This window comes from Moschus berezovskii, chromosome 1, assembly GCF_049115385.1.
Source record: "Moschus berezovskii isolate FMDL1 chromosome 1, NW_MosBer_1.0, whole genome shotgun sequence".
NCBI lineage: Eukaryota > Metazoa > Chordata > Mammalia > Artiodactyla > Moschidae > Moschus > Moschus berezovskii.
Window position 1 is genome coordinate 78,813,766 of NC_142460.1, and position 13,090 is coordinate 78,826,855.

The 13,090-nt window shown below is 39.3% G+C and overlaps 1 protein-coding gene and 1 pseudogene across 1 annotated transcript in view; one reads left to right on the plus strand and one right to left on the minus strand.

Moving 5' to 3' along the window:
* LOC129554180 (cell surface glycoprotein CD200 receptor 1) overlaps positions 1-13,090 on the minus strand; it is a 76,344-nt gene that overhangs the window by 55,879 nt on the left and 7,375 nt on the right. The window lies entirely within an intron of this gene.
* LOC148778754 (small ribosomal subunit protein uS8 pseudogene) lies at positions 10,765-11,181 on the plus strand (annotated as a pseudogene).

The window sequence follows — 13,090 nt, forward strand, 5'->3', positions numbered from 1 at the left end:
TCTCTGGTGGCTTAGTGGTAAAGAATCCGCCTACAAATGCAGGAGATATGGGTTTGATCCCTGATCAGGGGAGATCCCACTTGCCATGGAGTAACTAAGCCTGTGTACCACAACTATTGAGCTTGTGCTCTAGAGCTTGGGAACTGCAACTGCTGAGCTCATGAGCAGCACCTACTGAAGCTTGTGCAACCTAGAGCCCATGCTCTGCAACGAGAGAAGCCACTACAATGAGAAACCCACGCACCAAAACTAGAGAGTAGCCTCCACTTGCCAAAACTAAAGAAAAGCCCCCAAAAGTAAATATATAAATAAACCCAACATCCAGGCAAAGTATTTGAAAAAGAGACATGTTTTATCTGATCTCCAAAGTGCCCTAATTATTAGACTCAAAAAGGAATGGGAACTCTTTTTCATATTCAACAATTAACTTTATTTTAACAAGGTTCTATTTTGTCAAATTATTACCATTACTCAAATTTGCCCCCTTTGATCTAAGGCATGCATTCTAACACTCTTTCCCCTACTCACAGCACATTTGGAACTCTTTCAGAAGCACTGACCTCAAAGTTAGGGATCCTAAAAGATAATTAGTCTCTTTATTTTATAACTACCTCTTACAGCTTTGCCATTTACCCTAATCACCAGACTGGCGAATTTTTGAAAGCTAAAATTCATTGTCAGGTCAAGATTTGATCCCTGGAAACAGTCAAAAGTTTTGCTGCAGAAACACCACAGGGTTGGCATAATCAGTCTCTTACACAGGTGTATTTTACTGGTCAGATCTGAGAGCCCCTGATGCCTGAAGCTGGACCTTTGGTTGGAGGTGGCAGCTAGTCAGACAGGACCAGGAAGACAGAGATTAAGGAGACAAATTTCCTCATCTACTTCTCTGGCTCCCACAGATCTGTTGGCCTCCACACTGGTGGAGCCTGAGAGGGAGTCAAAAAATAATGGACCCCATGGATGTGGTCTCTGGCAGGGCCAAAGGACCAAAAAATGAAGAGAATGGATCTTCAGGGGGGATCACAATGTTTCTGGTGCAGAGCTATTTGAAATTCCAGGCAGGAGAATTTTAAGTTGACTCCTAGAAAAGGAAAAGTGAAAGTGTCACTCAGTCTTGTCCGACTCTTTGTGATCCCATGGACTATAGCCCACCAGGCTCCTCTGTCCATAGAATTCTCCAGGCACAAATACTGGAGTAGGTAGCCATTCCCTTGTCCAGGGGATCTTCCCAACCCAGGGATCAAACCCAGGTTTCCCACGTTGTAGGCAGATTCTTTACCATCTGAGACATCAGGGAAGCCCCAGAAAAGAAAAATGAAGATAAATTAAAGATTTGGTCAGTTGTTGCTTGAAGTGGGCCTTTGAAATTATTATTATTGGAAGATATTACAAATGTTATTTTTGTTAATTTGTTGAATAAACAATATAGCGAAATAGATCAAAGGGTCTACAAGTTCTGAGAAGAATCAGGAACTTTTAAAAATAAAATCTCTAGACTGAGCCAAATGGGGTCACCTTAAATGTTCTAGATAGTATTAAATTAATAAGTCACTTCAGGGCAACTTTCTGGTAAAAGTGAAAGTGAAGTCAATCAGTTGTGTCCAACTCTTTGCGACCCCATGGACTGTAGCCTACCAGGCTCCTCAGTCCATAATTTTCCAGGCAAGAGTACTGGAGTGGGTTGCCACTTCTTTCTCCAGGGGATTTTCCCGACCCAGGGATTGAACCTGGGTTTCCCACATTGCAGGCAGATGCTTTACCGTCTGAGCCACCAGGGAAGCGGAACAATATAAAATATGAAAAGTGTATCAATCATAGAAGCTGGTAACTGTCTACAATTTCATTCAATTTTCAATGAAACATTTCTAAGGAAATAACAAATGTTCTGTTGATCATAGTTTATTATATCAGTGGCTTAAAATTTGTATTCTAAAACCACATATTTGACCATATTGTCTATCTTTTATAAGATGATATGTTTTCAACGATTAATCAGAAAGTAGTTTAAATTAGTTAAACTCTCGTTAAATTTGGAAGTTTAAGAATGTTAACAACTTTTTCTCCTAATTTTGAGAGTAGCTGCTAAGATTCTTGTCCCTAAAATTGAATTTCCTGGGCTCAGACTTCAGTTCTGCTGCTTAGTTTTTGGTTGCTGCATTTTTCTTCATGTTCTGAAATGTCTGTTGGATTCTTTTTCTTCAAATCTGCTGTCATTTTTTAAAACTTCTAGCTTTCCATCAAACTTTTGATTTTGTTTTTGTCTCTTTGAGCATAAAAAGAATAAAGTATCTGAGAGTGCCAATGTTAGAGTGGCTCAGTCATGTCCACTCTTTGTGACTCTATGGACTGTAACCAGCCAGGTTCCTCTGTCCATGTTATTCTCCAGGCAAGGATACAAGAGTGGGTTGCCATTTCCTACTCCAGATCTTCCCAACCCAGGGATGGACCCTCTAACCCTCATCTCTTGCATTTCGTTTGTTGCAGGCAGATTCTTTAATCACTGAGCCACCTGGGAAGCCCCAGGGTGGCTGTGAGGATCTCTCCGTTATCTATTGCCTCTCTTGTTTCTTTCTGTGGTGTTGGGTTTCCTCATGTGCCAAGCATTGAGTTTTGTTTTCCGAGCTGTAGAAATAATTTGAGACCCTGTACAATTTTACCTTTCTCTAGAGTAGATTCTCATTTATTTCTCCCAAGGAATCTGGCATCATCTTAACCCAATGTTAAGGACAGATTCTCTAGTCCACCAGGTGCCTGAAAGCTGGGTTGCAACCTATGTGAGGAATGGTTTTATTTTCTCCTGTCTCCCTACCTCTCCTTCCCCAAGAAATCAACACAATACTACTTAACTTTTCAGCCAGCTCTTAAAGATCAACAAATATCACCAAGGTAAAAGTAGTTAGGAGTGCTAGCCTCAGTAATCTGTATTTCTTTCTTTTTGGGACCTTGACCAGATCATCACCTTGTGAGTTCTCTGATGCCTTCCAACAGATGTTATTACTTCTGGCTTTTCTGCTTGTCTTCAGTGGGAAGGTTGGTCTAAATTTCTGTCTGCCATTACCTGATATAGAAGTCCCATCCTTTGATTATTAACTTTTCCTTATCTCTCACAATCCATTAGCACATCTTTTTGGTTCCTCCTTTAAAATATTTTCTAACTTGGCCATTCCATCAATCTCCACTGCATTGTATCAGAAAAAGAGAGAGAGAGGCTAAAGTTCTTAATTCAAAATGTGGGTTTTTTTTTCTTTAATTTAACTTGTGGGCAGCAGCAAAAATATAAATAGATACTTGAAGTTGGAGAAACCTTGCATGTGGAAACTGCTCCATTTTATCACAACTTTTTGCAATCTGCTCTATTAAAATTTTTGTTTGTTTTGGTCATTTGTAGAAATATGTTAATGAAACATAAAAACTCAGATATTCCATACATCAAATTTAAGAATTATAAGTCCTACATTTTTCCTTGAAATCATTTATGCTAAATTAACATCTGTCTAAATTATGTTTCTGTGATTATTTTCCTACTAATAACATTTCTTTCTTGTACGCTTCAATTCATCTTATTTAATATGCTGCCAATAATTTTGAAGTAGTTTAATATGATTTGAAAGTATGTCTAGGGGAATTTTCTAAAGATTTTATGATCATCTCACCTTTAGGGTGGAAAAAAGACTATGAAACTGTTTAGATGTTGAATACTCTGTATTGTAAAAAGGAAGTAGATAAGATCTTTTTGGTTTAGTGTTTCTATATTTTACTTAGCTGCATATGATAAACCAATCAAACCTATACGAAGTGGTGCCCTGGTTCTAACAAATTTGTCCTAAGCCAATTATGACTGAGTTCCTGCTGGTGATGCACCAATCTTGAATGAATCAGGAATGAGCTAAACCCTGATTTTTCAAAACAAGAACCTCAGAACCAACGGCAGTGGGAACATAGCAGCCATGCTTCCATCTTCTGAAGCAAATGATCATCACAATATCTACCCTAACATACCTCCATTCAGAGAGAGGAAACCCTGACCATTAGAACCTCTTGGAGGATATTGATACTCTTGAGAGAAGGGAGGTGGGCCGAGCTGTGAAGGGTAGGCTTCTTTTACCTTTGTCCAGATTAATCTGTCTTTTAATAACACATTTTATGACTGATGAAATTTATTTTCCTGATGTGAGAGGATCAGGAACAAAAGAGAAGCTATTACTACCGCTGGGCTTCCCAGGTGGAGCTAGTGGTAAAGAACCCGCCTGCCAATACAGGACACATAAGAAACACAGGTTAGATCCCTGGGTGGGGAAGATCCCCTGGAGGAGGGCATAGCAACCCATTCCAGTATTCTTGCCTGGGGAATCCCATGGACAGAGGAGCCTGGCGGGTTGCAGTCTTTAGGGAAGCACAGAGTCAGACACAGCTGAAGTGACTCAGCATGTATGTATTACTACTGCTAAAAAAGTTAAGCTTTTCCAGAAAAATGTCATTGGGTAATTTGGTGACTGAACAACAACAACAGTTTACTTACATTTTAGCTTGGATGCATTTGGAAGCAAACATCAACTCCTTGACCCCTGGGATATAAGTGTTATTGAGAATAAGACTCAATGCACAGATTGGAGGTCATTTGAGGGAAGTGAGGGGTTGAAAGCTATCTTTTTAAAAATCATATATAGTCTCTTACTCCATTGTTATTATTCTTCCAAAAGATTGTCCCTTTATTCAAGTACAAATATTTAGGTAACAGTTATGCTTTATGTATAGCAGTTTGTATCTCTATTAAATGGGATTAAACACAATGATTTTAAGAGGTCTTTTGAAATAATGCTTCTACAAGTCAAAACTCCAATACTTTGGCCACCTCATGTGACAAGTTGACTCACTGGAAAAGACTGATGCTGGGAAGGATTGGGGGCAGGAGGAGAAGGGGACGACAGAGAATGAGGTGGCTGGATGGCATCACCGACTCAATGGACATAAGTTTGAGTGAACTCTGGGAGTTGGTGATGGACAGGGAGACCTGGCGTGCTGTGATTCATGGGGTCGCAAAGAGTCGGACATGACTGAGCGACTGAACTGAACTGAACTGAACAAGTCAAGGCAATACATAATATAAAATACACTTTCTATAAAAAGAAACAAAAAATGGAAGAGGGAGCAAAATATATTTTTAATGGTTATCATTATAAAAGTAATAAGTGAAGTGAAAGTCACTCTGTCTTTGCAACCCCATGGCCTTCTCAGTCCATGGAATTCTCCAGGCCAGAATACTAGAGTGGGTAGCCTTTCCCTTCTCCAGGGGATCTTCCCAACCCTGGAATCAAACCCAGGTCTCCACATTGCAGGCAGATTCTTTACCAGCTGAGCCACAAGGGAAGCCCAAGAATATGGGAGTGGGTAGCCTGTCCCTTCTCCAGAGGATCTTCCCAACCGAGGAATTGAACCGGGCGTCTCCTGCATTGCAGGTGGATTCTTTACCAACTGAGCTATCAGGGAAGCCCATAAAAGTAATATCTTCTTTATTAAAGCAACTTAAACAGTAGTACAAAATTATATAAAGTAAAAGTGAAACTATTCCTTCAAGTGCTTCAATTTCTACCTGTTTTCCCATTCCCACTCTTTATTTGTTATAGACAGAGAAATGCACGCCTCCCCGCCCCCCACGCCAGCAGGTCCATCCTAATCCTTAGGACTTGTGAATAAGTTTCTTAGCAAAAAGAACACGGTTAATGTGATTAAGTTAATGAGTTTAAAATGAGGAAATTATTTTGGATTATCTAGTGGGGTTCAATATAATCACAAGTATCCTTGTAAGAGAAAGAAGGAGGGAAGCAAGTCAGTGTCAGAGAGATGAAAGATGTTACTCTGCTGGCTTTGAAGATGGAGAAAGGAGATAAAAGCCAAGGATTGTAGGTTGCCTCTAGAAACTGGGCAAGACAAAGAGGCAGATTCTCCTCTGGACCCTCTAAAAGGAACACAGCCTTACTGACACCTTGATTTCAGCCCAGTTAAAGCCATTTCAGATTTCTGACTTTGAGAATTGTAAGGCAATAAATTTGTAAGACAAAAATTGTTTTAAGCCACAAAGCGTGTGGTATTTTGTTACAGCAGCAGTAGAAAATTAATATTCCATTTAACCACCGCTATGAGATGGCTGGATGGCATCACCGACTCGATGGACATGAGTCTGAGTGAACTCCGGGAGTTGGTGATGGACAGGGAGGCCTGGTGTGCTGTGATTCCTGGGGTTGCAAAGAGTCAGACATGACTGAGCGACTAAACTGAACTGAACTGAACTGAACTGATGCTTGTATAATCTTCCATAACAGATATTCTTCCTCCTTTATCATGTGCACTCCTAATATCTGTGGGGCTCCCGCAACAGTACAGATGGAGACCCACATAGCACATGTCTGAATATTTTGAAGTTATAAATTAAGGTAACAAATTGTTCAATAAAGTATGTTTTATCCTCCTACCTTAACAAGTAGAACTTCAAAACAAAAAAAGCTTTTTGGATTTCCCTGTGGTGGTACAGGGCATAAGAGTCCACCTGCCTGGAAGATCCTACATGCTGTGGAGTAACTAAGCCCGCACACCTCAACAACTGAGCCTGTGCTCTAGAGCCCTCGTGCTGCAACTACTGAAGTCTGTGCACCTAGAGTCTGTGCTCCGCAGCAAGAGAAGCCACTGCAGTAGAAGCCCAAGCACCGCAATGAAGAGTAACCCCGGCTCGCGGAAGCTAGAGAAAACCTGTGCACAGCAACAAAGAACCAGTGCAACAAAAAAAAAAATAAATAATAATCTTTAAAAAGTTTAACTCTAAACCTATGATTTGTATAAGGGCTGCTGCTGCTGCTGCTAAGTCGCATCAGTCGTGTCCGACTCTGTGCGACCCCACAGACGGCAGCCCACCAGGCTCCCCCGTCCCTGGGATTCTCCAGGCAAGAACACTGGAGTGGGTTGCCATTTCCTTCTCCAATGCATGAAAAGGAAAAGTGAAAGTGAAGTCACTCAGTTGTGTCTTGACTCTTCGCGACCCCATGGCCTGCAACCAAGTGTTGGTAAAACATCAGAGATAGTCAAATTCAATTACTATTATGTGAGTCTGAATCTTCTCTTGCCAGTCTATGTATGTTTGTAAGAGTCAGAAAACTTATGTAATTCATAAGCCATTGTGTAATTATGTCATAAACCCTTTTCTTGTTTCCATACAATTCAGTTTTCCCCCTCAGTAAGGTCCGTCTAGTCAAAGCTATGGTTTTTCCAGTAGTCATGAATGGATGTGAGAGTTGGACTATAAAGAAAGCTGAACACCAAAGAATTGATATTTTTGAAATGTGATGTTGGAGAAGACTCTTCAGAGTCCCTTGGACTACAAGAAGATCCAACCAGTCCATCCTAAAGGAAATCAGTCCTGAATATTCATTGGAAGGACTGATGCTGAAGCTGAAATTCCAATACTTTGGCCACCTGATGTGAAGAACTGACTCATTTGAAAAGACCCTGACGCTGGGAAAGATTGAAGGCAGGAGGAGAAGGGGACGACCAAGGATGAGATGGTTGGACAGCATCACCGACTCAATGCACATGAGTTTGAGTAAACTCCGGGGTGATGGACAGAGAGGCCTGGCGTGTTGCAGTCCACGGGGTCGCAAAGAGTCAGATACGACTGAATGACTGAACTGAAAACTGACAGTTTATATGCTTTGCCTAACCCTTTCTCTTTCTACTTGAGTTAACTATATTCTTTGTTGATATACCTAAGTTCCTCATATTCAAGATATTAATCACCTCAGCTGCCTCCTGGCTTGGCCCCACCCCATCTGTTGCTTCCAATAGTTTAAAAGAAGTTAAAATGCTACGTATTTTATTTTAAACTTTGTCTCAAAGACAACTTACAGAATTATCTAATGAATTTGAAACTTGCATTTTTATTGCATTTGTTTTTTGTTGTTTACCAATATGAGCATCCTTTATGAGCTAATTTAAACTATTTACATTTATTAAATTGCTGTGATATTAGGTCTTATTTCAGCCATCTTATTTCCAGTTATCTATTTACTATACCTTTAAAATTTATTTATCTTGTTCTAATACTTCCATTAGAAGAATTCAATTTTCTTATTCTATTTTGAAAAGTCTACATCCTATTTTTATTCTTATAGTAGATAACCCAACTTAACAAGATTCATATTTCTGCTTATTTTTTCTATAAAGTTTTAAAGTTTATCAATATCTAAAACTTCTCTCCACCACAAAGCCAAGACAAATATCCAAGCTCCTGTTCATTTTCCAATGGTCTTGTGCACTTCCACCCCACACCCACCCCATAATATCATCTGCAAGCAGGCTACTCAAAACATGGTCCCTGAGCTAGCACTAGTCGACAAACTGCTTTATACCAGTTTTGATATTTTTAAAAAGGAACTTCGTGCCAGAGTGTAAATCATCTGCATTACTAAGCATACAGTTTAGCACAGCTTCCTTTTTTTTTTGTCTAACAATTTTATTAAAAAGAAAAAAAAGAAGCAATGTATTCATTTAGATTCCTGCACATGCTTTTTGTCTCATCCAGTGGATAACAAACTCTTCTTGGAACTGCACTTCAAGACAAAGTGATCTAGACTAGTTTTAGCTTTGAGTGGTTAAAATATGCTCTTGTGGGTCATTGCTTATTTAGTCAACAATAAAATATACTGAGCTTGATGTTAATTTTCTTTAATGCTTTAAAAATGCTACTTTATTATTTTCTTAAAAATGCTGCTACTCAGAAAATGTACTCCCTCTCTTATGACTTGGTAGTTGACCTGTATTTATCCTCTGGATATTTCTAATATTTGTTTTTTGCACTTAGTGCTCTAAAATATAAACTTAATATGACTAAGTATTTAGCATTTCTTTCATCTATTCTGTTATTTGAGCCCTTTCAAACAGAGGTTTTACATCTTTCATTCCGGAAGTTTTTCAGTGGTTATTTTTTTAAATACTAACTTTCCTCCATTTATTTTACAATCACTCCAGTAATATTGATACCAGCATTTTCTCTTCTATCCCACCTTAGCTCTTAATTTTTTTAAGTTTCATTTTATTGTTTTTTCCCAGTGCTTTCCTAGACTCTTCTTTAACTTGATTATCCAGCTCACCATTTTGGGCAGGGGGGCAGGGAAGTTTCTATTCATTCTGCTACCCATTATCAAGTCTATCCATTGAGATCTTTACTTGAAAATAATAAATTCCTATCCAGTATCTCTTTTTGCCTTTTTATACAGTTAATGGGGTTCTCACGGCAAGAATATTGGAGTGGTTTGCCATTCCTTCCTCTAATGGACCATATTTTGTCAGAACTCTCCACTATGACCTGTCTGTCTTGGGTGGCCCTACATGGCATGGCTCATAGCTTCGAGTTATTCAAGCCCCTTCATCATGACAAGGCAGTGATCCTTGAAGGGTGAGGAGTGATCCATGAAGGACAGGGAGGCCTGGCATGCTGCAGTCCATGGGGTCGCAAAGAGTCAGACACAACTTGGTGACTAGACAGCAACCACATCCAATATCTCCAACTGGCTCTTCTGTGAAGCTTCCTGTTGCGTGTTTTTCATGTTCTCCCTTATCTCTCTGTGAATATTCACTGGTTTTATTTTAAATTCTTTGTCCACCAGATATGTTCACTGATTACCTCAAGATAATTTGTTTTTTACTTTTATCTTTTTTTCTTGGCTTGTGGGTTTGTAATGCAAGTTTGTAAGCTCATATTATCATGGTAAAATCAGTTAGTTACCTTGGCAAATAACAGATACGGGGGAGAAGAGTGAACTAGGCCCTAGCTTGTAGGAGTTTGGGTAGTACAGGGGTACCCCGCAGTATAAAACCATCTTGCATTACTTTCATGGCTCAGCCATTCCTTCTATGCCCTCCGTTCTTGAGATCTGCCTATCTGGTAATTGCCTAATATCTTTACCCCAAGCATCCTTCTAAAAGTAATCACACAAAAAAAATTTTTTTTTCAATTTATTGTCCAGTTTATGAAGGAGAGTAAGGAGGTTAGAAGTACTAGTCCAGAACCTAATTGCACTCAACTGCAGCTAAATACCCCAGGATTCATTCATCACCCTAGGCTCTGCTGTTCAATCACTAATTCAATTACTAATGTTCACTGCATGCTCTTAGGGTCCCCATACTTCATGACAAGTAGATGGCACAGCAATGTTGATTATAACCTCCTTCAGTATAAAGAGTTCTAGTTTTGTTATGTTTCACTAAATTGACTAGAGCACGTTTATCCCACCTTTCTCAAAAATCTCCAGAAAAATAATTGGTATTTAGAATAGAACCTGGAATATAGCTTTTCTACAAGCCTACAATCTCATAAGCACAGATAAGAAAATCCTTACTTAAAAATTTTTTTCTTACCTTTTAATTAATGTTCAGAAAAGAGTTAAAGTAAGGAGGTTACGACTGCTGTCTTTAAAAAGGCTTTATTATATGGTTGGCATCTGAGAAATTGATTCGGAAAATCTCCCTGAATGATAACAAGAGCTCACTATACCTAAACTGATTGTAAAAACAATATGGTTTGCACTGAAGATCTGCTTTTCTTCTGTGAGTCTGGAATTTCAGTGACCGCAGTCACATGAGCACTATGTGCCAGTGTGATCAGCCCAGCGTAAGACACTGGAGTCCTAGGCTCAGGCGAATGTTCCTGGTGGACATTTCACACGTGTTTCATGGCTCACTGCTGGCAGAATTAATTGCATCCTGTGGCTCTTTCCACCATCTTTCCATGCCACCAGAATGGTGCACATGAATGTCCTGGCTGATGCTCTCAAGAGTATCAACAATGCCGAAAAGAGAGGCAAACGCCAGGTCCTTATTAGGCCGTGCTCCAAAGTCATCGTCAGGTTTCTAACAGTGATGATGAAGCATGGTTACACTGGCGAATTTGAAATCATTGATGATCACAGGGCTGGGAAAATTGTTGTGAACCTCACAGGCAGGCTAAATAAGTGTGGAGTGATCAGCCCCAGATTTGATGTGCAACTCAAAGATCTAGAAAAATGACAGAATAACCTGCTCCCATCCCGTCAGTTTGGTTTCATTGTACTGACAACCTCAGCTGGCATCATGGACCATGAAGAAGCAAGATGAAAACACACAGGAGGGAAAATCCTTGGATTCCTTTTCTAGGGATGTAATACGTACAAATAAAATGCCTCAGAGGGGAAAAAAAAAAATAATTGCATCCTGTGCAACTCCCCTGGGAGAGGACTTGTAGAAACTTATGACTGGCTTCCTCCAGATTTCACCTTGAGTGTCTTTGTCTTTGCCAATTTTGCTTCATAGTCTTTCACTGGGATAAATCATAGCCATGAATACACCCATATGCTGAGTCCCATGAGCCTATCTAGTGAATCATCAAATTTGAGGAATGGTCTTAGGGACCCCTGACACAATCTACCTGAGAGTGAATTAAACTATCTGAATCTCTCTCAACATCTCTGCATCTTGAAAGTCTTCTAATCTACTCAGGATGCCAGAGAATACACCATTCACTTCCAGTAAGATAATGAAGATATAAATTAGAGGCATACTACAATGTAAACTTGCCTGTCAAAATGATCTTGCCTAATAGGTAATAAGGTTTAAAATATAGTCAATAATCTGTGAGAACAGCAAAATGCTTTTTTCCATCAACAAAAACTGAATAATATAAAAACACAAGTTGAGTAGAGTTGTAATATATTTTAAAAGCACTAGTATGGCAGAGAGATCAAACACGAAGTTACAAGTGAGAACAATTGACTACCTAAAATAACTGTTTTTATTGAAAAAAACAACCTTGAAGGAAGTGAAGATCTATACTTCTCCTCCAAACCCAAATCATTCTAAGAACTCACCTCCTACACATGATCATGGTCTGATATTTAATCTACAAATCTCTCTAGAGAAATCTGTGAGTACATTAGGCAGAACCTTAAAAACAAAAAAAAAAGCTCAAAAAGCTTCTCTGAAGGAAAAAAAAAAATCTCTGTTAGAGTCATTCTCTAGAGATATATTAATGAAATACAAACTGAAACTATATGATTTGATGAGCTTCCAAAGAAAAGGACTATAGGAAGTATGTTTCTTGAATGATGGTCAAATAATAAATTTCAAGAATAACAATTTATAACCTAATTAGGAAATTAAGTTATGCTTTGAGGGATTCCCTGGTGGCTCAGATGGTAAAGCATCTGCCTGCAATGCAGGAGACCTGGGTTCAATCCCTGGGTCAGGAAGATCCCCTGGAGAAGGAAATGGCAGCCTACTCCAGTATTCTTGCCTGGAAAATTCCACAGACAAGGGAGCCTGGTAGGCTACGGTCCATGGGGTTGCAAAGAATCGGACATGGCTGAACAACTTCACTTTCCTTTCCTTTAGGAAATTAGGTAGGCAAATCAAAAATCATACATCAGAAATCAGGTGGGCAAATAAAAAATCATACATAATGTTACATATGTGTGCCGTAAATTTTTGTCAACATATTTGATGATATCTAATTTAATTTTTTAATCAGCTGTTACGCAGAAATATTTTTAAAATAATTAAATGCATTTTTAACTTATAGCATTCACTCAGACAGTAGTTATTATAATTCAACCAACTTAAGTTACATGTGGAAAGTTCTTCTATGTTACTCTCATTCATATAATGAGAGTATAACATCATAAATTAACATCTTCCTAATACAAGAGTTTGAGATACAAATTAGATTGTAAGCATGTTTTTCTATTTGATTCCTGGCACATAGATCAATTCCTGGCATGAGAGTCAATAAATGTTAATTCAGTTCAGTTCAGTTCAGTTCAGTTGCTCAGTCGTGTCCGACTCTCCGCGACCCCATGAATCACAGCACGCCAGGCCCCCCTGTCCATCACCAACTCCCGGAGTACACTCAAACTCATGTCCACAGAGTCGGTGATGCCATCCAGCCATCTCATTCTCTGTCGTCCCCTTCTCCTCCCACCCCCAACCTTTCCCAGCATCAGAGTCTTTTCCAGTGAGTCAACTCGTCGCATGAGGTGGCCAAAGTATTGCACTTTCAGCTTTACCATCA